The following is a 26,039-nucleotide window of genomic DNA, read 5'->3' as shown; positions in this document are numbered from 1 at the left end:
GAGTCTGGGCTCAAGTACCAAACATTAATCTCTGTGAGAATCTGGTCACCTCATTTCCTCACTCTGAGTTTGTTTCCCTGCCCATAAAGTATGGCCTTGACAATTTCATGTATCTCTCTGGTTTGGTCATTCTGGTCTATTCTAGGATAGAAACACTCATGAGAGTGTTTCCCAGTAAAGGGTGTTCTTAAAGTAGATATTCTAGTATTGTCCTGGCCCCAATAGAGTACTTTAAAAAAGGACTATATACTATGAGGAAGGACTAATACTCAAATCTCTTTATCCTCCCAGGATTATTTTTCAGGAGATCTGTGACGGAAATATGCAAGTTCTGGGGGCAGGATGGCAGAAGCAAGAGAAGCACAAGCCTGTTATCTACTTAGATTCGTTGTCCATCACTCATCTTTCCTCTTCCTGGCACACTCCTTCCACACTCTGGCTGTCTGGCAAATTCCTTTGGGGTTAAACTCCAAATTGCATCAGGTTATGTCTGACATTCTTTCCTCTCCCCTCTCAGTGCTTGACCCTTAATAACTTTTCACTAAAGAATACTGAGGAGCATTGGGCAAGTACTAGTTCAGGTTCACACATTAAAATGATCATTTCGTGACACCTGTGTGGCTCAGTTAGTTAAGCATCCGACTTCGGCTCAGGTCCTGATCTCACGATTCGTGTAATTGAGCCTTGCATCGGGCCCTGTGCTGACAGCTCAGAGCCTGGAGCCTGCTTCAGATTCTATGTCTCCCTCGCTCTCTGCTCCTTTTCCACTCACACTCTGTCTCTCTCTCTGTCTCTCTCAAGTAAACATTTTAAAAAAGCTTAAAATGATCATTTGGGTGGCAGTGTTGAGAAGTACATGAGTAGCAACCACTTGCCCAGTGTTCCACTAAGCATTCAGGGTAAAATGATGACTAGCCAGAGTTCCTGCTCTCAAGAAGTCCACGGTCTCTTGGGAGAACAGGTATCTCCAGATCATTTAAGGAAGGCACAAAAAGAAGAGGAAATTCTGTAAAGCACAATGTGCTTCCTATCTTCAGCTATGGAACTCATTTTCCAAGAGGTCTTCCTACATAATATGCTGCTGCAGCTCCAGCCTTTAGCCTGGAACCCTTTTCTCAAGTGAAAGGTTAGGAAGAAGCAATAACAAAATAGCTGAGGAGAAATCGGATAAGGAGGCAAAAGTCTTTCCACGTTCCAGTCCCAATCCTGGCTTCCAGGCAGCCCTGGTTGGCTGGGCCTATCCTTGCTGCTGACGGTCAGCTGAAGTCCTGCTGACCAGTGCCTAGCTGAAGGCAGTTACAGGCCACCGAAGCTGCATTCTTTAAGACTTGACATTTTTCACTCTTTCCACAGCAGCCTATGGACGCTCCACCACGAAGGGCAAGCCATTCTGGTCATATTTTAAAGGGTCCCTGTCTCTAAGTTCTGGGAATATTTTATACTATCCTCTATACACTGACATCACCCCTTGGATAAATGTCCCTTCTTCTGGAAGACTGTCATTTCATAAACTGGTATCAAAAGCCTACCTGGTTGTACCCCTCACTTCCTGAACCATCCACCCACCACCCTATCCCTGCATATTTGGTCATTTACTTTTTTTCATCTTGGAGACAGACAAGGGATGGGGCCATGTTTGAAACATGTGTTTCTTTATTCCTAGCACCTAGTAGACTACCTAAAATAGTAAAGTCACTGAAATGTTTTGAAATGTTTTTATTAAATGCAGACTGGCTGAATGAGGAATAAATGAAGAAGACAAAGACAGACTATTTAGCGGTCATCCAGACTGCTTTGAAATTTCCGGACTAGATGTGGAATCTGGAATTCTGCATTGTTCCCATTGATCCTCTGCCACACGTTTGTTCGGGGGTGACTCTTTTCCCTGCCATTTTGCAGGTGGGAAGACTGAGGTCAAGGTCACACTGTGAGTCAGTGGAAGAGGGGACACTCCCACTTGCATCTCTTGGGCCTGAGCCTGTGTTCTTTCCACTCATAACATCACAGTGCCTCCCTCCTGGTGAGGAAAGGAGCAGCAATACCCCATCCGCCGTGGAGTGCTCTAGAGTGGCCAGGCGCTTTCACAGCCGGAGCCTCTCTGTGCTGGCATGGCAGCTGTCACTTGGGAGCCGCACTGAGCCCTCTGCTACGTGATGGAGCCAGCTGCAGAAGCCACAGCCAACAGCTTCCAATCAAAGGAAATCCTGAAAAAACAGCTCCAGGGATCTACTGTGCATTCTCCCCGCCATAGTCCTTGGCAATAAATAATACATGAAAAGACATCAGCTCATGCCAAGGTGGACTTCAAAGAGGGTGGAGTAACAATGTCGGAACCCTCCGTTTGGCGCCGGTGCTGCCCGCCCTTTCCAGAAGTTAATTCACAGAGAGCGGGATGAAGGGAAAGCCTGCCTCGCCTGCAGCCGACGCGTGGGAACTCTGTGCCTGCATCAACAGGGGGGAAGAGCAGCTTGCTAGTCTTTCAAGAGCACTTTCCCGGCTCCAAGCCGAACAGCCAGGCCTTGAACTGCTGCTGTGATGTGTGTTCTGAACCAGTCCCAAAACAAGCGCAAACACAACAGCCTCCACTGATCAGTGCAGCGGGACTGAAGGATGGAATCCAAACCTTGAGCCCAGGGAACAGAAAGTCCCAGCGCTCGCCCTGTGCAAAGTTGCCATGAGCTCCGGCCATGCGTCCTGCGGCCAAGGATGGGTGGCCCCCGAGCAGGAAACTCGTTGGCAGCCTCTGCTGCGTGCTTTGCCTGCTGACAAGAGCACACCCTGGCCTCGGTTACTGCCCTTATAAAACAGCTCGCGGAGGACGTGAGCCAAATGTTTTAAATGTGCCTGGAAGAAAAATGTTAACTATGAATCCGTGCGGTAGAACAGTACAGTACAGCGCCAACAACACGCGCTGCTGCCCGGGACCGCCCTGGAGGAAAACACAGGCTGCCGCCGCCCCTCCCCCTTCCCTCCGCCGCAATCCTACTGGGCAAGGGCTGCCCGCGGGGCTGCTTTGCAACAGAATCCGAGAAATGGGTGCTCTTGTGGCCCTGATTAGAGAGTCCTAGAATTTTCAGAATGTTCCTAATTAGGAGAGACTGTCCTAACCCTTTAGTGTGCACATAAGTAGAGGAAGAAATTGAACTCCATGGAGGTCATCAGCAAGGTCTAGCATTTTTTTTTTTTTAATTAAAATTCCTTCTGCAGGTTTTTCAGTTGACACTTTGCAGAACAAAACTAATGGGGATAGAACGTCTTTTGTGACCGGTGCCTACTATGTATGAGGCATTGTCCTAAGTAGTTTTACCAGACCTTATGGAACCTATAATACAATGGTACAGAGGAATGTTATTGCTTACAATTTAAATTGAAATGAAAACCGAGTGTCCTGAGTGTCAGGACTCAGTGTCCTGAGTGTCCCTGATTCCAAAGTATATATTCTTTTCATTGTACTAAAATGCTACTCAAAGGGCATAAAAAGTGTCTGTTAAGTTTTTGAGTTATTAGCATGCATTTTTCCCCCTAACAATTCTAACAAAGATATTCAGAGGAGGTAATTACAATGATCTCTGAGTAACTCTATGAGAAAACCTACTTTGCCCTGCTTTTTGGTAAAATGCCAGAAGCATGACAATTAATATAAAGAAAAAGACAATGGTAGCCACCAGTGACATTTACACTTACTATCTTTCTGGACATCTTACCAATACAATAAAGCAAAACTCAGAAAAATGAAGCAAAAATCCCAGTGAACGGATATTAAATTGCTAGTTTTAAATAATTAATTACATAGTGTAAAACTAAAGAAAAAAGCTGACAAGACTCTAATAAGAGAAATCAGTAACTCAGCCAAATAAGATTAAGAATACAATCAGTAACTTTTCTTTATGACAACATCCATTGAAAAAACACAGTGGAAAAAGATTGATCACAGTCATTAAAATATACGCCTAGAGAGCTTTACTAAAATTGTGTGCTCTGTGGAAATGAAATCTTGAAATTTTATAGGGACTCAAGAAATCTTACAAAATAAAGAGAGATTTCAAGTTCCAGATGGGATAAATCAGCAAGGATGCCAGGTGTTCCAAAATTAATAAGCAAGGGAATCATGATAATAGTGGGGTTCTTACATTCAGAAAATGGTTGCAAAATTATTCACAAGAGGATGAGAGATGAGTGAGATTGCTAAGAAAACATCTGAAACAAGAGAAATGATGGGCGCCTGGGTGGCTCAGTTGGTTAAGCATTCAACATTGTCTCAGGTCATGATTGTGTGGTTTGTGAGTTGCAGCCCCGCGTCGGGTTCTGTGCTGACAGCTCAGAGCCTGGAGCCTGCCTCAGTGTCTCCCTCTCTCTGCTTGTCCCCTGCTCATGCTATGTCTCTCTCTCTCTCTCTTAAAAATAAATAAACATTAAAAAAAAGAGAGAGAGAGAAATGAGAGAATAAATACTGCTATCATTAAAACAGAATCATGTTGCCAAAAGGCTAGACAGCCAAATCAGTAGAACATGATAGAAAGTTCAATAACCTCTTAAAATACTATAGAACTTAATATATGATCATAATGGAAGCAGTAAAATCCAATGAAGAAAAAGTATAATATTCACCAAATTATATTGGGGAGTGTGACTAAAATCGGGAGGGGAAATAAACTTCTACCTGAGCCTCTCCTCAAAGCCAACAGTTCAAATTCCATCTGCTTTATGGATCTATGTGAAAATAAGACAAACCATTGTTTAAAAAATGAAAACAACTGCAAATATTTAAACTATCTTGAAAATGGGTCATAGCAAGAGAGACAGAAATGCTGATGCATTGGAGCACATGTACCCCAATGTTCATAGCAGCACTGTCAACAATAGCCAAAACACGGAAGGAGCCTAAATGTCCATCACCTAACGAATGGATCAAGAAGATGTGGTATATATTCACGATGGAGTCCTACATGGCAATGAGAGGGAATGACATATGGCCTTTTGTTAGGAAAGTGGATGGACCTTGAGGGTGTCATGCTGAGTGAAGTAAGCCAGGCAGAGAAGGACAGAAACCATATGTTTGCACTCATAGGTCTAGCAGGAAAACAAGACAGACATAATGGAGAACGAGGGGGCGCAGAGGAGGGAGAGAGAGTTGGGGAGAGAGAGGGATGCAAAACTTGAGAGATTATTGAATGCTGAGAATGAACTGAGGGTTGAAGAAGAAGGGGGAGGGGGGGAAAGAGGTGGTAGTGATGGTGGAGGGCACTTAAGGGGAAGAGCACTGGGTGTTGTATGGAAAACAATTTGACAATAAAATATTATGGAAAAAAAAAAGAAAAGAAAATGGGTCATAGCTTCTACATACAAAATAAATGGAAGAAATCACCAGTGACAACATACTGCTCATAAGGTATTAGACATCGTTACACAATATAAATACAAAAGTAGACGAGAAATAAGTTGGAAAAGCCATTTCAACAATTAGAACAACAATAGTGGTGAGCGTGGCTAAAATCGGGAGGGGAAGTAAACTTCTACCCGAGCCTCTCCTCACAGCCAACAATTCAAATTCCATCGGCTTTATGGATCTTTTAGTAATGAAGTATAGTTGACACACAACGTTACACTAGTTTTAGGTGTGCAACATGGTAACCCAGCAGGTCTGTACCTCTGTGCTCACAAGCACAGCTACCATCTGTCACCATACAAAACCACTACAATACCATTGACTATATATATTCTCTTTGTTGTGCCTTTTTTCAAGGGTTTTACTACTTTAAAAAAATACATTTTATAAATCCTGTTTCTCTAACACCCATTAGAAAATCATAATAGCAGCAACACAACGGCCCATTGTCACCAAGTGCAAACATTTATCTGGGTGCTCTGTATCCATCATCCAATCCTCACTCTGGAGAGCTGGGGTCTTTATTCCCGTGTACAGAGTGAGAATCTTGAGACCAAGGGTAGTTACGTGATATGCACAGGTCACACAGCTGACTGGGGGGGGGGGGGGGGGGGAATCAAAACCAGACACCTTTGTCTTTAAAGATCTCAATTCTCAACATGACTCTGCATAAAAGTGGCCAAAGGCAATTTAACACCTATTTCAGAGAGGAAGAGATGCATTTGGCCAATCAACGTATGATATTCAGCCTGCTAGTAATCAAAACATGTACGAGATATCATTTTTAGCTGTTAAATTGACCCCAAAATGAGAAATAATATGAAGAACACTCAGTGTTGGTAAAGATAGACTCCTCATAGCCTGTGGAGTCAAAATTTTATGAAATCTTTCTGGAAGAGAATTTGGCAAGATAAATCAAAAGTCCTCAACATGTTCTTACCCAATAACCCCCCTTCTAGGAATTTACACTGAGAAATCATCAGAGAAACTCATAAAGATGTTTACATTTGTAGGGAAAGTCATTACGCCACTGTTTACGATATTTAAAATAAAGAATCGAAAGTAAAATTAGTTAAATTATGAAACATACAAGAAATGGGTGTAGTAGGCTGCATAATGCCCTTGTGGTTACCCCCCACCCCAACACCCCCAAACATCCAGGTCCTCGTCCTCAGAACTGTTGAATATGTACCTTACATGACGAATGGGAATTTGCAGAAATGACTAAGTTAATGATCTTGAGATGGAGAGATTATCCTAGATTATGAGAGTGGGCACAATATAATCACAAGGGTCATTATAAGAGGGAGGCAAGAGGGTCAGAGTCCAAGTGGGCAATATGATGACGGAAACAGAGGAAGGGGAAGCAATATTACAATGGAAACCGAGGTTGGAGCCACGTAAGCCAAAGAATGCAGACAGCTGGAAAAGGCGAAGAAATAGACTGTCCCCTAGAGCTTTCAGAAGCAGCCCAGACCTGCTTTCTTTGATTTCAGCTCCCGAGAATGATTTAGGGCGTCTGACCTCCAGAACCACAAGACAAAAAAATTTGTGTTGTTTTCAGCCTATTTGTAATAGTTGTTTCAACTATTTGTAATAGTTGCAAAGTTAGTACTAAAACACCATTAAAATCATATTTTCAATAAATGATGGTACAGGATCCATATCAGGATAAATACTATTTTAAAACAAAGATTTCAAAAGTTGGTATAAATATTAAGTTATATGTTTTGACTATCACCAAGATTCAACAAACATGACATTTCAAAGTAAGGTGTAAGATGCCAATTCCTCTTTTTTTTTTTATAGTTTATTGTCAAGTTGGTTTCCACATAACACCCAGTGCTCATCCCAAAAAGTGCCCTCCTCCATGTCCATCACCCATTTCCCCCTCTCCCCCACTCCTAATCAACATCATTCTCAGTATTTAAGAGTCTCTCATGGTTTGCCTCCTTCCCTCTCCTTAACAATTTTCCCCTCCCCCTCCCCCATGATCCTCTGTTAAGTTTCTCCTGTTCCACATATGAGTGAAAACATATGCTATCTGTCCTTCTCTGCCTGACTTATTTCACTTAGCATGACACCCTCGAGTTCCATCCACGTTGCTACAAATGTCCAGATGTCATTCTTTCTCATTGCCAAGTAGTATTCCATTGTATACATAAACCACAGTAAGATGTAAATTTCTAAAGGAAATGGATATGAAAAAGTTATGACTCTTTAATCTCTCACCCACCTCTGGAGTATGAAAAGACTCCAATTTGGAAGTAAAGAAAGAGGTATTTGGGGAGGATTTTTGAAGAGAATGGTCACTGTGGTGTGAGTGCCTGCTACGTGTGTCCACAAAGTGTTGAAGTGTATGCGTATGTTTTGGGGGTGGGGAAAAGCTCTTGAAGCTCATCTCAAACCACCTGAGAAGAGATGCACCAGGACTACCCAGAAACTCGATCAATGTGTCTGCACTGGTGAGTCCCAGAGCGGAACATCTCAGTGAGTAGAGCCAGCTTGGCTCTGGTGGGGGCAGCAGAGAAGAGATATGGGGTGGATGGCGAGCTCTCTTGCAGGAACAAAAGATGTGTGTTTCCCATGGAACAGACATCAAGGGCGAGTGAGAGAGACCAGCATGGGGCTTGTCCTGAGGAGGGAAACCCGTCTCTCTCCTCCTGTGTGTCTCCTATACTTTCCCACTGCTGCCACACTCACACTTCTCATACTGGATGTGTAAGAGCTTTTCCCACATCAAGCAATCCTGCGATGCCCGCTGGGCGTCCTACAATTTAACTCAATTCTGATACCATCTACCTGGAGATAACATCAGACCCTATAGGTTAAGGACTCAATCCCATGAGACTGCCCCTCCATTTACCTCAGACGCCAGGCTCAAGTCCAGGTTGCCCATGTGCTTCTGACCAATTGGTTATAAATCAGAGAGTCCCATGACTCCTCCTCAGGTTTCATTAATTTGCTACAGCAGCTCACAGAACTTAGAGCAATGCTTACTTACATTTGCCATAAAAGATACAGATGAACAGCCAGATGAAGAGATACATAGGGTAAAGCCTGGAAGGGTCTTGAACACAGTAGCTTATGTTCCCTTGAATTTAGGGTACATTACCCTTCCTGTATGTGGAGTATGTGTTCCCCAACTTGAAAGGTCTCTGAACCTGATATTATTAGGATTTTTATTGAGGCTTCCTCACATAGACATGATCAACTACTAAGTCCATTTCTAGCTTGTCCCCCTCTCCAGGGGATGAGGGGTAAGCTGAAAATTCCAAGCTTCTAATCATGGCTTGGTCTTTCCAGCGGCCAGCCCCCACCCAGAAGCCATCTGGGAGCTAACCCAGAGTCACCTCATTCTAACAAAAGATGCTCCTAGTTCTCTTATCACTTAGGAATTTACGGGCATTTCAGGAGCCCTGTGTCAGGGATGGACTCAAAGACCGATTATTGGAATAAGAGATGTTCCTAGTGCTCTTATCACTTAGGAAAATTACAAGGATTTTTGGAGCTCTCTGCCAGGAACTGGGGCAGAGATCAATACACAGTTTTTTCTGTTATCTCATAAGTCCTATCCCACAGGGCTCCTGGAGGGTAGAGAGTCCTCACTACAGAAAAGCTGAAACAGTGCTGAATTAATGAGGGGCTGAGAAAGGAGTGAATGTGAGCTGAACAAGAAGAGTTTATCACCAGCACCAAGAGAACGGAAGATAAAAGCTCTTGTGGAGGCATGAGTGTCTTGAAGGACACATTACAGACCAATGAGAGCGCTGACTTTAGACATCACCCTGGTCCAGGAAGTGAGAAGCCTGCCCTGGACAGTGCCAGTCACATAAGAAACTTCTGCCTCCTCCCCTCCAATCCTAGAGGGATCAGAAAATGGACAAAAGTGGGGGTGGAGAGCAAAAACTGAGAGTGGAAATGGACCACACCCTCTTGGCCTTCTTCAGGTTTTGGCAGCCAGCCCAGCTGGGAAAGTGTAGAAGACCATTTCAAACCAAAGTTTGGATTAGTGTAAAGGGGCTGAGAATTTTGATTTCTGAATTGTGACTGTGCTTGTTGGAAAAGGAAACATCCGTTTCACTAAGGCATGATCAGAAGAGTCAAGAGGCTGCCCAGTGTCTCATCTTAGGGCAAGGGAAGAATAATTTCTCCTAATTAATTTTTACAAGACAGTGAAAGAGATAAAATAATTTTGTTTTGTGATTGTATCTCAAAAGTTATTCTATGACACTGGCTACTGTACCTTTCTAAAAATACTTAGAAAGAAAAGAGAAAGGAAGGAAGCAGGGAGGGAAAGAAGAAGGAAAGGAAAGACACTAAAATGTTAGTAGAGTTCTTTTGGGTTGGTTCAGTGATGCTTGAGCTTTATTTTCTACTGTCTCCTCTTTCCAGTATTTTTAAACCTTTATAATTAGACAAATAATTTTTGCATGCATCTACCCTCCCATGCAAGACATCCCATACTTGGTGCCTACATAGCGCAACGCTTTATAGAGGAGAGTTCCAGAATGAAAAAGGCTTGGCTGTCGAGGGACAAGGGGAGCTTCTTTATTCCTAAGTATCCCGGTTTCAGATCAGTATGTTTACAGGACTTTTCTGTACCTGACGTTGTAGAATCTTTGACTACTAGATTGGAACTTCATTATAGAAAGAACCCACACAGAGTGGGCAGGAAACAATTGAACAATACAATACTGGTGGCCAAAAAAATGAGCTGGCAGTTTTTAGCTTCAGTTCATAAAACCAGGGTGGCATTTGTTAATGGGATACAGAAAACACCAAAAGAGACAAGAACTTCTGGGCAACAGAGTGGGACACAGAGAGAGAATCTTCTAAGTTAAGCCGGAGTGTTAGAGTAACATTTTGCATTCACCCCATCCTTAGGGCACAAATGTATAGGAATGCAAGCAGGAGCTGAAAAAGAATTGGGAAATCCCTTTTGGAGTCAAAAGGATTCTTGGGATGGTAAAGTACATTACGTCTCAAACCCAGTGCTTATCTTAATGTAGGTGCTTCATAAAAGTTAGCTCTCCTCTCTCCGCAAGTCTCCTCCTCCTTCCCAGCCCCCTTCCTAAACATATGGGCACCTCACTGGGGTGGTTTGGCACCAGATGTCTCCTCATCTCTGCTTTCTTTATTCCATTTCAGACTCTTGGGTGAATTGTCATGCCTGATATGGTTGATTTCAAAGCCAAGTTTAGACGATGTGAATAATTAAAATCATGAAACCTAAACTCTCAAGTGAAACATTTCTGAGTCCTGCATACGGAGGAAACTTGAACATTGAATTGGAAAAGAGAAGCCAAACCGCAGCCAAACGAAAAAGGCTACAAATCTAGCATTTTAGGTACCACAGAAAATTAAGCACAGCAGGGAGAAAAGCAGCAAAGTTTATCTTGAGTCCAGGCCAAGAGCGAGCCAGGAAGAAAACAAACAGACAAACAAAAACTCTCTAGCAAAATGTATTCTTCTTCAACTAAGGTTCGGCAGATCCCAGTTAAACCTCTGAGCTGACCCCCACTAGGGGATGGTCCGTTTTCCAAGGCCACTGAGCAGATGAGCATTTAGATACAACTCGAAAAGGCCATGCGTTGTCTCTAAATATGATAGTAAATTAAAGGTCTTTGGGGAGCCCCAGAATAGTTCACAGAGGGTTGTGTGGTTATCCTGGTGCTCCAGTCTTTAATTCTACAAAGGCATGGGCTGAAAAACGTAACAAAGATCCCTGTTGATGGACATGTGGCTCTTGTGGGAACTAAGAGCTCCTTCCGTCAGACTAGCACACTCACAAGGAAAATACACCCACACTCATCTGCACACATACACACAGGCACACAGACCCACAAGTTTACTCCAGCTGGGCAAAGGTACACACACACACACACACACACACACACACACACACACACGGCATGCACCAGAAATTCAAAGAGGAGTATGGAAATTCAATGTTAAAAATAAAATCCAAAAATTTCCTACTGAGGTAAAAAATAAAAATAAAAATAAACGTGATCTGAGGGAAAATCTGATCGTAGCTTTAAATGTTTCTGTTCCCCCTTTGGTTCCACCCATTTTTTAATGTACTTTGCAGTATTTAGCATAAAAGCCTCTGATGAAACTGGAAAAATTCAAACACTTATGCTCTGAAACTACATTTCCAGAAATACAACTCAGAATATGTATTGGAGTAGGTTCAGGGGTATTAGCAGGGTTTCGCATCTAATCTAAGGCAAATCCATCAGAAAAATAAAAAATAAAATTCATGCATGAAGTTCTTTCTCTCCAGTGGCTAATGAACAAGGTAAAAGAGGGAAGATCTTGGCACAATTGCCAATAGTCTTGCTCAAGACAGCCAGTGTCTATTGTATGGGTTACTACGTTAGAAAGTCTATACCACTACATTTGGAGAAAATTACCCTTTGAGAACCTACTTATTCAATATCCTGGGCATCTACTCTTTGTTGGTCTCCACTGCAGAGACTGCAGTTCTTCCTTCCAGGAGCTCACTATCCATATGGCTGCACACTCCCCATGTCATTCAAAATATTTGTCCTTACAATGTTTACCAAGAATGAGAAAGAGGAGTTGCCATTTCCCTACTTGGCAAAAGGGGAAATGGGAGTGAATCACTCTGGAAATGAGGATTCAAAGGCATGTTGGAACTGGCCTAGAAACTCTGTTGGAACAAACTGTCCTTGCACTGGTCTGAGCTCTCTGTACCACGTGCAGTACAGAAATACTCACTTACCAGCTGGAAATCAGCCTGGAAAGTACATGAGTTGCCTTGGTAGGCTTAACCGTGATGGCTACAGCGGAACTTCACAGCCCCAGGACTGGCATCATTTTAGAACTATAGCCAACATTTCGTTTTGCCTCCCCTTAATCAACCAATATGAGATGTTCTGTGACTGGGCTGGCAAAACTGCATAGGAAAGCTGAAAGGGGTGTTTCTGATTTCAGCTTGGGGCCTACTGTGAGGACTGGCAGCAACAGTGGTCACTCTGAAACAAATGGGTGATGGTTGATGGAGGACTCTGTGTCTTGTGCTCAGTGGGACCCCTGGTCTACATTCTAGAAGATGAAGGTCATGCACCCTACATACCCCTATCTTTTTATGCTTATACAAGAGGAAGTCAAACACTGCTGATCCACCTCCTAAGCTGGATCTCAGTGAGTACTGTACATCACCAACAGTATCTCTCATTTTAGATGCTTAGCCACCATGTTGTTTTAACATGGCCGCCAAAGCCACAACTTGACCACAAACTACTAAATCTATCTGTTCAGCCACAATTTCAAGCCTGACTTCCAGGCTTGTATCTACAACTTCCTGTGGAACATCTTCACTGGAATGTTCTACTATCACCACAGACTCAACATATTAACAGACGGAAGCTATTTGCCCTAAAATCCTCCCCCAACGACAACAAAACTCTATTTTCTGTACTGCAAGATTCAGCCAACATTTTTCTGTAAAGTACCAGATAGTCAAATTTTTGTCTTTGTAGGCCACGTAGTCTTTGCCACAACTCTCTAGTATATGTGCTGCTGAAGCGAGCACATTTGCCGCAACTCTCTGACTCTACCATTTGTAGTGTGAAAACAGCCATAGATCATGTGTAAATGAATGTGTATGGCTGAATTCCAATAAAACTTTATTAAAATAAACAAGGTATAGACTTTTTTGGAACAGTCCATGAACCACCCATTCATAGTCACTCAAACTAGAAATTCCTAAGTTATTCTAGACAACTCTTTTCCCCTAATCTTTTGCATCTTCCAATCATTCACTATCTTGCTAGTCTGTACCTCTTAAAAATATACCAAATCGCTTTTCTTCCACTCTACCACTAATGCCTTTATATCAACTATGGTGATTTGTGTTATTTTGAGCACAACCAATTGCTATGGGCAAACTCAAAGCATTATATATGGCCACTGACCTATGTTCTTCATTGTTTTTACTTTCTAAGTCAACAATTGCTTAGGGGTGAATGAAGAATGAGAAAAAAACATGGTCCTTCCCCTCACAGAGCTTCCACAAAGTAGAGATATATAATTTTAAAGAGTACTAAATAATCCAGACAATTAGTGAAAGTGGCCTGATTTTGTCTACATATCAAAAAGTTTCCCCTTATTTATTCATTTTTAATATTTACTTATTTTGGGGAGAACACAAGCAAGGGAGGGGCAGAAAGAGAGAGACAGAAGATCTGAAGAGGGCTCTGTGTTGACAAGCTGACAGCAGGGCTCGAACTCATAAACCACGAGGTCATGACCTGAGTCAAAGTCAGATGCTCAACCGACTGAGCCACCGAGTGCCACAAAAGTTCCCCAATTTAAAAGCCAATTTAAGGGGCGCCTGCGTGGCTCAGTCGGTTAAGCGTCCAGCTTTGCTCAGGTCATGATCTCATGGTTTGAGCCCTGCGTCGGGCTCTGTGCTGACAGCTAGCTCGGAGCCTGCAGGCTGCTTCAGATTCTGTATCTCCCTCTCTCTCTCTCTGACCCTCTCTTGCTTGCGCTGTCTCACTCTGTCTCTCAAAAATAAATAAAAAACATAAAAAAATTTTTTTAAACCAATTTAAAAAGAATTTGTCAAACATTTACTGAAGAGAAATAAACTACAGTTGACCCTTGAACAATGTGAGCAATTAGAGGCACTGAACCCCACCCTTGGGTAGTTGAAAACTTGCATACAACTTTGACTCCTCCCAAACTTAACTACTAATAGCCTACTATTGACTAGAAGCCTTACTGATAACAAATAGTCAATTAACACATATTTTTGTTATATACATTATATACTGCATACTTACAATAAAGTAGGCTAGAGAAAAGAAAACATTAAGAAAATCATAAGGAAGAGAAAATGCATTTGCAGTAGTGCAGATATATTTGGGGGTATTTGTACCTCACCTCTCAGCATTTCTGAGTATTCTAAATATCAAACTCAGTTTGTATTGATGGAAATTGCTAAATAAATTTAATTTATCACAGAAAAGATCATGTGGTTACATCTAAAATACATTCCCATTTGGGGAGTTACAACTCCAGTAGCATAACTACAAGGGGAGGCATAAATAATCTTATATAAATCCCATTTTTTATTGCAGAGAGACTACAGTACCTTCAAAAATGGCAACAAGGATGTTTTGAGATGCAAAGTAATATATCAAGAGGTAATTGGGTCATTTGAGGCTACAGAATATAAGAATAGGGGGAAGCATAATTTCTGCATTGAAATAAAAATTTAGGATAGATGGATACACATGCAGATAGATATAGAGTCTGATATATTACATATAGTATTATATATAATATGTATATATTATATAGTATTATATGTAATATATAATATATAACATACAAATATCTATAAACATAATTATAAATAGTATATAAGTGGAATATAATATATAAAAGATATATATGCTTATATATTTCATATATACACACACATTTACATATATATGGGTTACATATACCTACATGCATCCACATATAGGATTACATTTACCTTAAGTTGTAGCTCCAAGAATGAAAGCTCTAGAAAGGAGATACAACTCAAGGTAGACCCTTCCACAGCGAGAGCTGTCCATAAATAGCCTTTCCTTCCTTGGCTGGGAGGTGTTAGATAGAGTTGCCCATGAGAGGCTGCAGGGCTTCCTGGTAGAAATCCATAACAGGGATGCCATCCTTGGCAGGGGCCTGGCCTTGTGGTCCCCTGAGGCCCTGAATGCTCCAAGACTCTACGAGGTCTTTAGGGAAATCAATGTAGTGCAGCGTTGCGTGACTGTACAGATCTCTTTTACCCAGAAAGAACTAGCAGGCACACCAATAATGTGCTAGTGCTCCGATAGAGGAAGCATTCAGGGAATATTGCGAAATGTTGTGTTGGCTGGAAAAGTGTGAGCACACGCTAATGCTCACAAAGCCATTTTTCATGGAAGCAAAAGAAAAGATGGCAAGTTTCAACCTGGGTTCCAAGGACCTTTCCTACCATCTGATCATCGAGACAGAGTAGAACAGATCACTTAATTGTGTCAACTTTGGAATAATGCTGACTTCAAATTCTGCCTCCAAAATTTACTTGATGTGGGAACTTGAGTAAGTTACTGTCAACGATAGGCTATATTCGTTCAATATGTTCACTGGGCCTTCCCTGCTGGATTATCTTACTGCCTGTTACATTAATGCTGGGCTTGGCATGTCATTTGCATTGGTCAATGAAGTTGAGAGGAAGAAGCATGTGTCCCTTCTTAGTCTGTAGCTTTAAGAGCCATTGTGTGTTGTATTTCTCAATATTCCATCTGCCAGGACACAGCTAGATTGCAGATTGTTTCCCCCAAAAAAGAACCAACATTAAATTACAATGCAAACACGAGAGGGAAATAAAACTTTACTGTTGCAAGTTAGTACTGCAGTGTAACTTAGGTTATACTGTTTAATATACTATTTTTAAAAATCATTCTCAGTTTACCTCTCTGTAAAAGGAGAATGATGAAAAATATGTTTCAGAAAAATATTGGCGTAAATGAGTTCATTCATGAAACCAGTGGCATACAATGAACACTAAATACATGTTAATTATCATCGTAATTTACACAAAAATTCTGAGATTAATGCCTACAACTTCTTAGCGCATGTTTTGTGATTATTGCCTTATATACCAGAAACAATCATCAGTATCAAGGAAGAACCCACTGAAAGTTAAATTTAGCAAGACAGTCCTGAACTAGCTTTTATGAAAGACATTTCACACTGAGAAATAATGTGTGTAGGCAATGGGTGCCACCACCATGCTGAGAATGAAGAAACCTAGGCTTTTTAGAACTTTCCCCTCACTCGGCGTCAGTTTCCTCCTCTTTGAATAAGGGGGTTGGACTAGATGGTTTCCAATGCCCTGGCAACTTGCTGTCCAATGGCATTCCAGCAGAATACATTTCAACATTACAAGTGACACATTCAGAGAATGAAATCGTAGAAGGTGGCCCTAGGGTACTTTTGTTTATTCCGGTTCAGCAGTGGTGGAAATTTGAATTCCAGGTGTCCAAGCAAAGTTCTGGAACCCAGAAAGCCTCTATAGCGTACCCAGGAGATGCCCTTCCTTTCATGGGCTCCCAAGCTTTGCAGGGGACGGCAGGCAGAGAGCCAGGTCTTTGTGTTCCAGCTTTGTTGACTTTTTGTGGCCAAGTCTTATGGGAACCCTAACTGACGTGTTTGACAAACATATTCCACTCATTTGTGTCCCCAAAGAACTGGCATGTGGGTAACAATCCAACACCTGCCACAGAGGGACAGATCAAACTAAAAAGGCCTCTGACATCTCCAATTTTTATTGCTATGATTTCATAGTCAGTCTCTAAGAGTTCACACAATAGCTGAGTGGCAAGTTTTTAGCCACACTTCAATTGAGAGAAACCTTCTCTTAAGAACTTCAATTTAAAAGACATAAAACAACCTACGCCACTAAGTTTGTAGTGAAAAATGGCTTATGCAAACACTGCTGGTGGTAGTGTAAATTGATAAAAACTTTTTTTGGAAAGCGATTTTACAGTATCTACCAAGAACAGCAAAATAGTTCATTTCATTAGACCGCGTGACTCAGCTCCAGGAAATTTATTTTAAGGAACTAGTTCCCTAAAAGGGTAGGGGTGGAAGAAACTAAATACAAAACTAAATTCACTGCGGTGACTTCCATCATGGTGTAAGATTAGAAACAACTTTCGAGCCTCCAAATAAGAAACTGGTTAAATTGTGCTATATCCCCCTGACTAAACTCGATGCAGCAAATAAAGCTATCTTTTAAAATAAGACATGTTCACAGGAAATGTCTGTTATATAGGGTTAGGGGAAGAAAGCCAGATACACCATGAATCTATGTGAAAAAGGAACAATTGGGGGCGCCTGGGTGGCTCAGTTGGTTAAGCCTCCGGCTTCGGCTCAGGTCAGATCTCACATTCGTGGGTTCGAGCCCCGCGTCAGGCTCTGTGCTGGCAGCTAGCTCAGAGCCTGGAGCCTGTTTCTGGTTCTGTGTCTCCTCCTCTCTCTGCCCCTTCCCCTCTCAAGCTCTGTCTCTCTCTGTATCAAAAATAAATAAAACATTAAATTAAAAAAAAAAGAACAATTAATGTACTTGATTCACTAAAATAATGAGATAATTACTAATTTTTTCTTTTATTCACTTGTTGATTGTGACAGGGTTATCTTACTGACGATTCCAGAACTAAATCTGCCTAGGTTAGAGAACATCTGAGAAGAGTCACATTATCCTGGCTTTACATTCAATTTGTTCTTTTTTCCATCTCATTCATAGCTTATGCTTTTTCTTTCCCTCTAGGGAGGAAAAGTTTTTAGTACTATATATAAAGTAGTACAGACCTATCAGGTTTTCTATGCCTTTGGTGCTTTGGGAAGAGAATGCATATTGACTTTCATGAGTTTGTTTGTAAATAAACTGTGGTGTAATTGCAAAGCAGTTTGCGTATTTGTTAAAATCCAAAGCCAAAGCAAAATGGTCATGATTTACAGGATGTATAACAACTTCTTTCTTTTTCACTTATAAAGCCAATGCTTGTAGAAAATGCAGCCTGGGAAACATTGCACAGGCAGAAAGAACCATCAAATAAAAGCAAATTTGTGTCGCATTATCCTGGGCTGACCATTACTTTCCATCTGTTACAAAGAAGGCAACGCTGGCCAAAAGCAATTTCACTGGCCAAGCCATCCTCACAGGGCACTACTTTTCCAGGCACTCTTGTTCGGCCTGTGCTTGCCTCTTGCAATTTGAGACCCTCTTTTTCCCTTTTCTGCCAATCCCCACTTCCTGAAACAAATCCTCAGTTTCATTTTGGAGCCGAGGTTCCCATTCTCTCTGCCAAGAAACCTGTGAGAGCAAGGCTTTTATCTTTGAAGGAATGTGCCTGTGCAGGAAGCCAGCGCCCCGTCAGAGTCGCATGGACCGGGGTCTATTCAGACGTGCTAACACTCAGAGGAGGCGTGGCATTGGTGGAGAACTGGGTAGGTTACCAAGAGGGAGTTAAGATCACTGTTCCACCCGTTGCTTGATTTTACAACATTCACCAAAGTCAGTCACGTTCTCTGAGCCTTCCTTTCTTCTTCTGCAAAATAGTGTTCATTCCAACCAGGTTGCCATGATGATTCAACGAGATAACGTACGCAAAGCATCTGACACATAGTAAACACTCAATAAATACTATCTATTATTATTATCTCAGGTATTTCACTTAGCAAGAATAACTAGTGCAATCTGTTAGTGTATGAGCCAGCCCATATGATTAAAAAATGTAAATGGCATCATTGCTTCAGTTTGATTTTTCTTTTTTTCCCCCACTACTGACTCTCATCTGGCAGGGTCTAGGCTGCTTGTATAATGTACATATGTTGGAAGTTTCAAGGGCAAATAGATAGAGAAGAAGGATAGGAAATAATAAGAGGGGATGCGTGGACTAGGCAGTGTGTAATTTGTCAATAAGTAGACATATAACTTGATTTTTATTTTTTAAATAATTATGAAACTAAATAAATACCAGTTTGTGATGAAGAAACCCTTTTGTTGGTCTTTCAGATGTCCATTTAATTCTGGCATTTGAATGTTACGTCTCAAGGGACTCATTTGGTGCATCCATTACTTTTATATGTGAATATATTTAGGCTGCCCATTATTCAACCCGCCTTCTACTGGAGGAAGGAGGCGGAGGTTCCCATTGTATGTTTTCTTGATGGTAAATGGAGGTCAATCTGTCCTTCCCCATCAACAGCCAGGGCACAGGCACATCCTAGACTTAGGCAATGATACAGTCCTACTTGGAAATTAGAATCAGAACTGAGAAATGCCGAAAAGAAGCAAAGTTGGAACTGCTTGTGGTGTCATGCAGCAGTGGTGGTGTTCAAGGTCAGTGTCCAGCAGTGGCAGTGATGACCCACAGTGTAAAGGTCTGTCTAACAGCAATGGTGTGTGGTCCTGGTTAGACTGCTATTGCTGCCTGGCTTACAGACACTCTGGATCTTACTTGTTTGCCAACCCTACCTCTTCAAGTTCCCATGAATTACTAAAATTCTCTTTTATCCCAAGGGATGTGGGTGCTATTCCTTGCAAACAATAAGTCTGCTTGGCATACCATTTTTCTCCTTGAACCACCTCTAACACCTATGTCTTCATTCTCTGTGGGTCCGGTCTAACTCAGACTCTTAAGCAATTTTTTTACATTTATTTATTTTTGAGAGAGTACAAGTTGGGGAGGGGCAGAGAGAGAATGAGACACAGAATCTGAAGCAGGCTCCAGGCTCTGGCTGTCAGTACAGAGCCTGACATGGGGCTCAATCTCACAAACTGTGAGATCATGACCTGAGCTGAAGTAAGGCGCTTAATCAACTAAGCCACCCAGGTGTCCCTAACTCAGAATCTTTATATATCATCTCCAGCCAGGTGTCAGATTTCAGTCTCCATTGGCCTCTCCCTTTGAAAACTGCTGGTGACAAGGACCTTGCCTGAGATGTAAGGGGTGGGTGTTGAATAGGATAATTAATTCTATGTGTTGATCTTTAACTGTGTGTGTGTTGTCGGGAGACCTAATAGCCTGCTTGGCCCCTTATCTCTTCATTTGCACTGCCGTGCTCTGTCTCTGCCCATCTGTCTATAGTCCTTAATTTCTACTATCTGCACCATGTTTAGTGTGTACTGGGGTTTAATTGTGTGCAGTAAGGCTACAGCTAAATTCTTGTAGGGTATTTAATGCATAATTTTGTTATACATTTGTAAACACAGTTCTTATAATTTGGGGGTTGGTTTTCTCTCATTTTTGCCAAATTCAGCCATCGTGTGGTATCCACCAAGTATAATCACCCTGCCAGAAGTGAACATAGGGCTTGTCCTAGTCAATAAACATAAAAACCACAGCTCAAAATGTCTGATTGACATAATGATTCAAGTGGAGTCTTTCATGAATGCAACTGGTTTTAATGTAGTGAAAAATGACTCTTGGGGACATTATCTAAATGTTCTACCCTGTTCTATATACTGGGGCCTACTATTCATTCAGGAATATTGGAAAGCAGCTCCTCTACCCTTTACTTTACACCTCCCACCCCTAGCCACAACTCAAGAGAGTAGGAAAGGCTTCTTTGGCCAGTCTCAGCTTTTACTCCCCTTTTTGCCTTGTGTAAATGTGTGTGTGTGTGTGTGTGTGTGTGTGTGTGTGTATTGTACTTTACATGTCCTTCCAAGTGGAAGTACACATGAATCAGAGCCCAAAGTTGTCTCTGGAGACCCAAGTCTCTCTGTTCTTATTTTGAGGCCTTTTGGGTGTGTGGTTGTCATGTTCCTTGACCCCAAGCTGGGTGGTTAAGTAGGACTGATCACTGAGGAATGAGCTAAGGCAACTCTTTCCAAAGTCAAGATTTGAGGAAAAGGAGGAGGCAGCTGGCCTGAACCACATTCTCTGACCCAACATGACTAGCAAAACCAGTTACTTTTATCTCCATCTTTCTGACTTCTCTATCTCTCAACTGGTTTCAAACACACTATGTGTGTGTGTGTGAGCACACATGTGTGCACATGCCAGGTGAGGTTGGAAGAAGTATAGTGATAGATGCAAGTAGTTTCCATGTAGTATACCCCAACTGTGGGTAGAAATTCATAGAAGTCATTCTAAACGAAGAGAGAGAAAATAAAAGTAAAGCTTCATATGTTCTCTTTTCCACTGTAATGCCAAAACTTTTATTCCATTTCCTGTATCATTTGGGTTGCAAGATGACTCTCCTCCAATGACATGTATCCCATTGTTTATTTGGCATTTTTTTAGTGCTTGTCTGTACCAGGCACTGAAGCGGGCACTAGGATCTTCCCTCAGAATACAGATGGATGCAAGTAGCAAGGAATGGGCTGGGAAGAAGGACACAGCCACATTACTTAGAACCTTAAACAAAGTTAAGGAATGTTGGCATGACCTGGAAGTTACTTGCTACTTGTTTTCTCAGCCATCCACTTATCAGAGCAAGTCTGCAACCTATAGCACGGCTCCAAGCTGAGCCTCAGAGCCCTGGGACCTCACAGATGTCTCTTATGGGCCAGTCAATGTGAGGAATAGGCCAACTGGTAGGGTTCTGGGTCCTACCAACTCCAATCAGGACACTTCCAGATTCACCTGAATTGCATACTGATATATTACATGAGAATTCTTCTGGGGTGCCAGGGTGCCTCAGTCAGTTGAGTATCCGACTTCAGCTCAGGTCATGATCTCATACTTCATGGGTTCAAGCCCTGCGTCAGGCCCTGGGCTTACAGCTCAGAGCCTGGAGCCTGCTTCGGATTCTGTGTGTCCCTCTCTCTCTGCCCCTCTCCTACTTGTGCTCACTTGCATGCGCTCTTTCTCTCTCAAAACTGAATAAACATTAAAAAAGTGTTTTTAAAGAATTCTGCTGAAGAAAGGGCATTTCAGCTAAAACAAGATAAAAACAAAACTTTCATTTTTTAAGGATAAAACTACCAATTTGGAACACTCCTATTGAGGACTCTGCTGCAAAGCACCTAACGCTAAAAACACAGCTTCTTTTATGTGTGGAAGTGTGTAGGTGTCACTTTGCACCTCCAGGTATACAAGAAATACCACACTTCTGTCTTCTTCTTATATCAAACTTAATAAGACTCTAAGTGGTCATTCTACCAGGGCACCAAGAAGTCAATATCAGTTATGAGAGGTACCTCTTTCTTCCCTCAAGGCCACATCAAAATGTAAGAGCCTTCTTTGGTGCCCCCAAAAGAGGAGGGATCTCTAATTCCCAGTCCATCGTGGTCCTCATGAACATCCTCACTAAGCCTGAAGCAGCTCTTTGAATTTTTTTAATGTTCATTTGTTTTTTCTGAGAGACAGAGCACAAGTGGGGGAGGGGCAGAAAGAGAGGGAGACACAGAATCCCAAGCAGGCTCCAGGCTCTGAGCTGTCAGCACAGGGCCTGACATGGGGTCTGAACCCATGAGGCATGAGATCACGACCTGAGCCAAAGTCAGACATGTAACCGGCTGAGTGACACAGCTGTCCCTGAAGCAGCCCTTTGAAGTCCAGCTGCTTCCATGTTGCACGTGTGCAACTCTTCGCCACTCTAGTGACGAGAATCCTGCCTTCTACACACACAAAGCAGCCAACCAGGCTCATGTTTGATCAACTTCCTAGAGAACAAAACAGGGCAGGGCATGAGCCTGAGGCAATCATTGTACCCACAGCCTTTCTTCATCTCTGAGATGCCTTACCCACTCTGCTCCTATTTTCCATCTCTTCTTTCAAGCACTTAGCATAATGCTTTCAGTTAAGGCTTTAGCAAAAGGCTATTTTCTATGTGGCAAAATTTCACGAAATGTGAGATTAATTAAAACTTCCTATCTGCTTAATATAGAGGTCAAAGAAAATATACCGAATATCAAAATAGGTTGACACTTCAATAATAGAAAATGCAGGGTTGTGTTTTTAAATCACTATATGAATTGTCATTTTTGTCTTTCTAATTGCTGACTCTTCTTCCTGGAAAATAACAATTCTGAATAACTGAAGAAATTACTTTGCTCAGCTTTTAGTCACCCCAGGAACTTGTGACCTTTTCTTTTTCATTTCAAACAGAAACAGAGTCATCTACCCAAGTGCGGTCTTCACAGAGGCTCCCTGGAAGGGCTCAGCACATGGCATTTACTTTGCAGTTTGGGAAGGGGTTTCTCTTTCCTTCTGATCCAGATCTCTAGACAGGCACTATAGACAGGTACAGCCTGGCTTTAGGTGGTTCCCAGCTGTCACGGTCCACCCCTTTCCACATGTCCCCTTGGCCCATGACCTAGCTTTTACCCCATTTAATGGAAGTGATGCAACTTACCTTGTTGGTGGGCCACAACCAGTAATTTCAACTAGTGGAGTAGATTCTCTCAATTATTTAAAAATTTTTAGACTGTCTCTTTCTCCTTTCATCTCTACATGGAGCAGTGGGAAGGAAGCCATTGGCCAGACAAATGCTCCCTAAAGATGTAGGCACTAAGGGCACCAGAAGAATAGAGAATGAATTATCAGTGGTTTCCAGCAAACCCCATGGATTTATAGACGTATCAAGATCATCGATAAATGGTAGCTGCAATATTGTCACTTAATGTATAACTCTGTTGGTCATTTTCGCTGACAGGCTCCAAAAGCAATATTAATACAAAAACACATGATTTTCAAAGAAACACAAAAAATTCATATATATTAACTATCTTCTATGTGCCAAGATCTCTATCTACACTGTCTCTTTTAAACCTTAAAATCTCCCTGCAAAAAAAGCCTTAACTCCAGAAGACGGGTGATTTGCCTACTGTCACTCTTTGGTAAATAGTACAGCTAGAAATTGATGCCTAGTACTTCAGGCTCTTTCTAGTACACCACGCTCTGGAAGGAGACCATCTCAAAGGGGTTGGCTATCATTTTGATGTCTACATACAAATTTTCAGGTTAGAAAAAAAATCAGTCCTATTGTCTATACTCTAAAGTCTAAGAAGTGTTCTAATTATCGTCAAGAGCCCATGGAGATGCATGGACCAAATGACTCATTATCAAATCAAAATGGGAGCTTAATATATTTCTCAGAAAGAGAGAGAGAGAATGTGATTATATGACTGCCCATTTATTCCCCAAACCCCATTGTGACAGCTGTCTTTGAAACAGAGTACTTTTAGAATAGCCCTAAATTGCTCCAGTCTTGATTCAAGGTTGACAACAGGACAGAAACAGGCAGAAAGGCAGGATTTTGGTGGTCAGCATTCCCCCCAGTAGGACTGTATCACATAAGGCCTGTCAGAATGATGGTGGTGCATGATATCAATACTTTATTTCAACCTCCAAGACCACAGGGACACAGGAGTTCAGAATAGAAAAGACCATCAGAGAGATTTCTCCAGAGACCTGCATAGAGCTCTTTGGCCTATACCAAATTATAGGCACCCATACCTGCCTATGATACTCAGGGAAGAGTGTTAGCATCTTCCCTAGCGGTTCAGAATACTCAAATTTCCATTTCATAGCAAACCAGGTCTACAGTGGGAGACTGAAGAACTAGGAAAGGTGATTCATTTCATTCATTCATTCATTCATTTTTTTCTATACTTCTGGAGTACTTGTTTGTTCCAGCTTCTGGAAATACTGAGACTGCATGAACAATATATGTGCCCAGCACATAGTAGGTATTCAATAATTATTTTCTAAATGAAAGAATGCTCCTGAAAGACACAATTAAAAGAGAACATTTAACTACATGTTATTTTACTGCTATCATAGGATTATACCCAAAGTACTGCAGTGTTTCAGAGAAAGCTACTAAAAGGAAAAACCATTTGATCTGAGTTCTGAAGGACAAATAGGAGTTTGAAAAGCACAGAAGAGGAGAAAAGAAATCCAGATAAGGGAAATGATATGCACATAGACAGGGAGATGGAAAACAAGATGCTTTGTTTGGGTGCCCACCAGCATCTCTGTGGGGCAAGATTAGGCATGCACGGGGGTGGGTGAGGTGTGTAGTGGTAAAAGCTGAAGAATTCAGCAGGGACAGACTTGGCTAAGCCAAACAGCCTGGACTTCTAGGCAATAAGGCAGGAAGGCATCCTGACCGACATTATTTTCAGGAATGTAGCTTCAGAGCAAACAGGAATGACTCAGCACAGTCTATCAGTGCTCCCAGGAGCCGTGCTCCGTGGTCTTCTTGTGCTGGTGGGTGGGCGTGATGTCTCTGGGCAGGAAGACCACCCGCCTGGTGTCACTGCACACACATCTGACTGCCATGGGGATTTTTCTAAGCCTCATGGCATGAGGAAAGCTTATTCAAAAATCTGGAAGGCAAAATTCTCTCATGCTTCTACTCATACTTTTGTTCTATTTTTTTTCCATTTGGTTCACATTCTTTTATTATTATAATCATAGAATTACTTCTTTCTGCAGCTTTTTAAGTCCCGAAACAGAGAAACTGTCACCTTGAACATCTTTTCTCTGATTGGCAGATAATTCCACTCACACTTCAAAGCCTAGTCAAACACCACCATGCATTTTGTTCAGCAAATGTTTAATAGTCGTTTACCCGACATTTTCTGACCCAAGGCCTGCAGCAAAAGTGAGCCATTTTCATCTGATTTTCATGTTGGATGCTCCAATTAGCTACTCTACACTTACTTCCCTCCAGACTCATACAGGGGTAATCTCCTCACCAAACCTCCTGGTTACCATTCACCTTGGCATACTGCATGCTGACTCAAACGCTGATTAGAGGTAGCAGAAACATGAGAATACAAGAATAGAATACAAAAACAAGTGCAAAAAGTAGCAAACATTGGTGTGCCTGGGTGGCTCAGCTGTTGGGCATCAGACTCTTGATATCTGCTCAGGTCATGACATCAGGGGCATGGGATTGAGCCGCATGTCAGGCTCCACACTTGAGCTTGCTTAAGACTCTCTCTCTCTCTGTCCCTCTCCCCTGCTCATACTCTGTCTCTTAAAAAAAAAAAAAAAAAAGCAAACATTTATTTATTTAGTGTTAACGCTGAGCCAGTGACTGCTCTAAGGATTTCAGTATTTATTAACTCATAACGGAATAGACAGTGACAAAATGGCTCCAGTCAGAGGGCCTG

This window comes from Suricata suricatta, chromosome 13 (genome assembly GCF_006229205.1).
Source record: "Suricata suricatta isolate VVHF042 chromosome 13, meerkat_22Aug2017_6uvM2_HiC, whole genome shotgun sequence".
Classification (NCBI taxonomy): Eukaryota; Metazoa; Chordata; class Mammalia; order Carnivora; family Herpestidae; genus Suricata; species Suricata suricatta.
Note: the sequence above shows the minus strand (reverse complement) of the source record.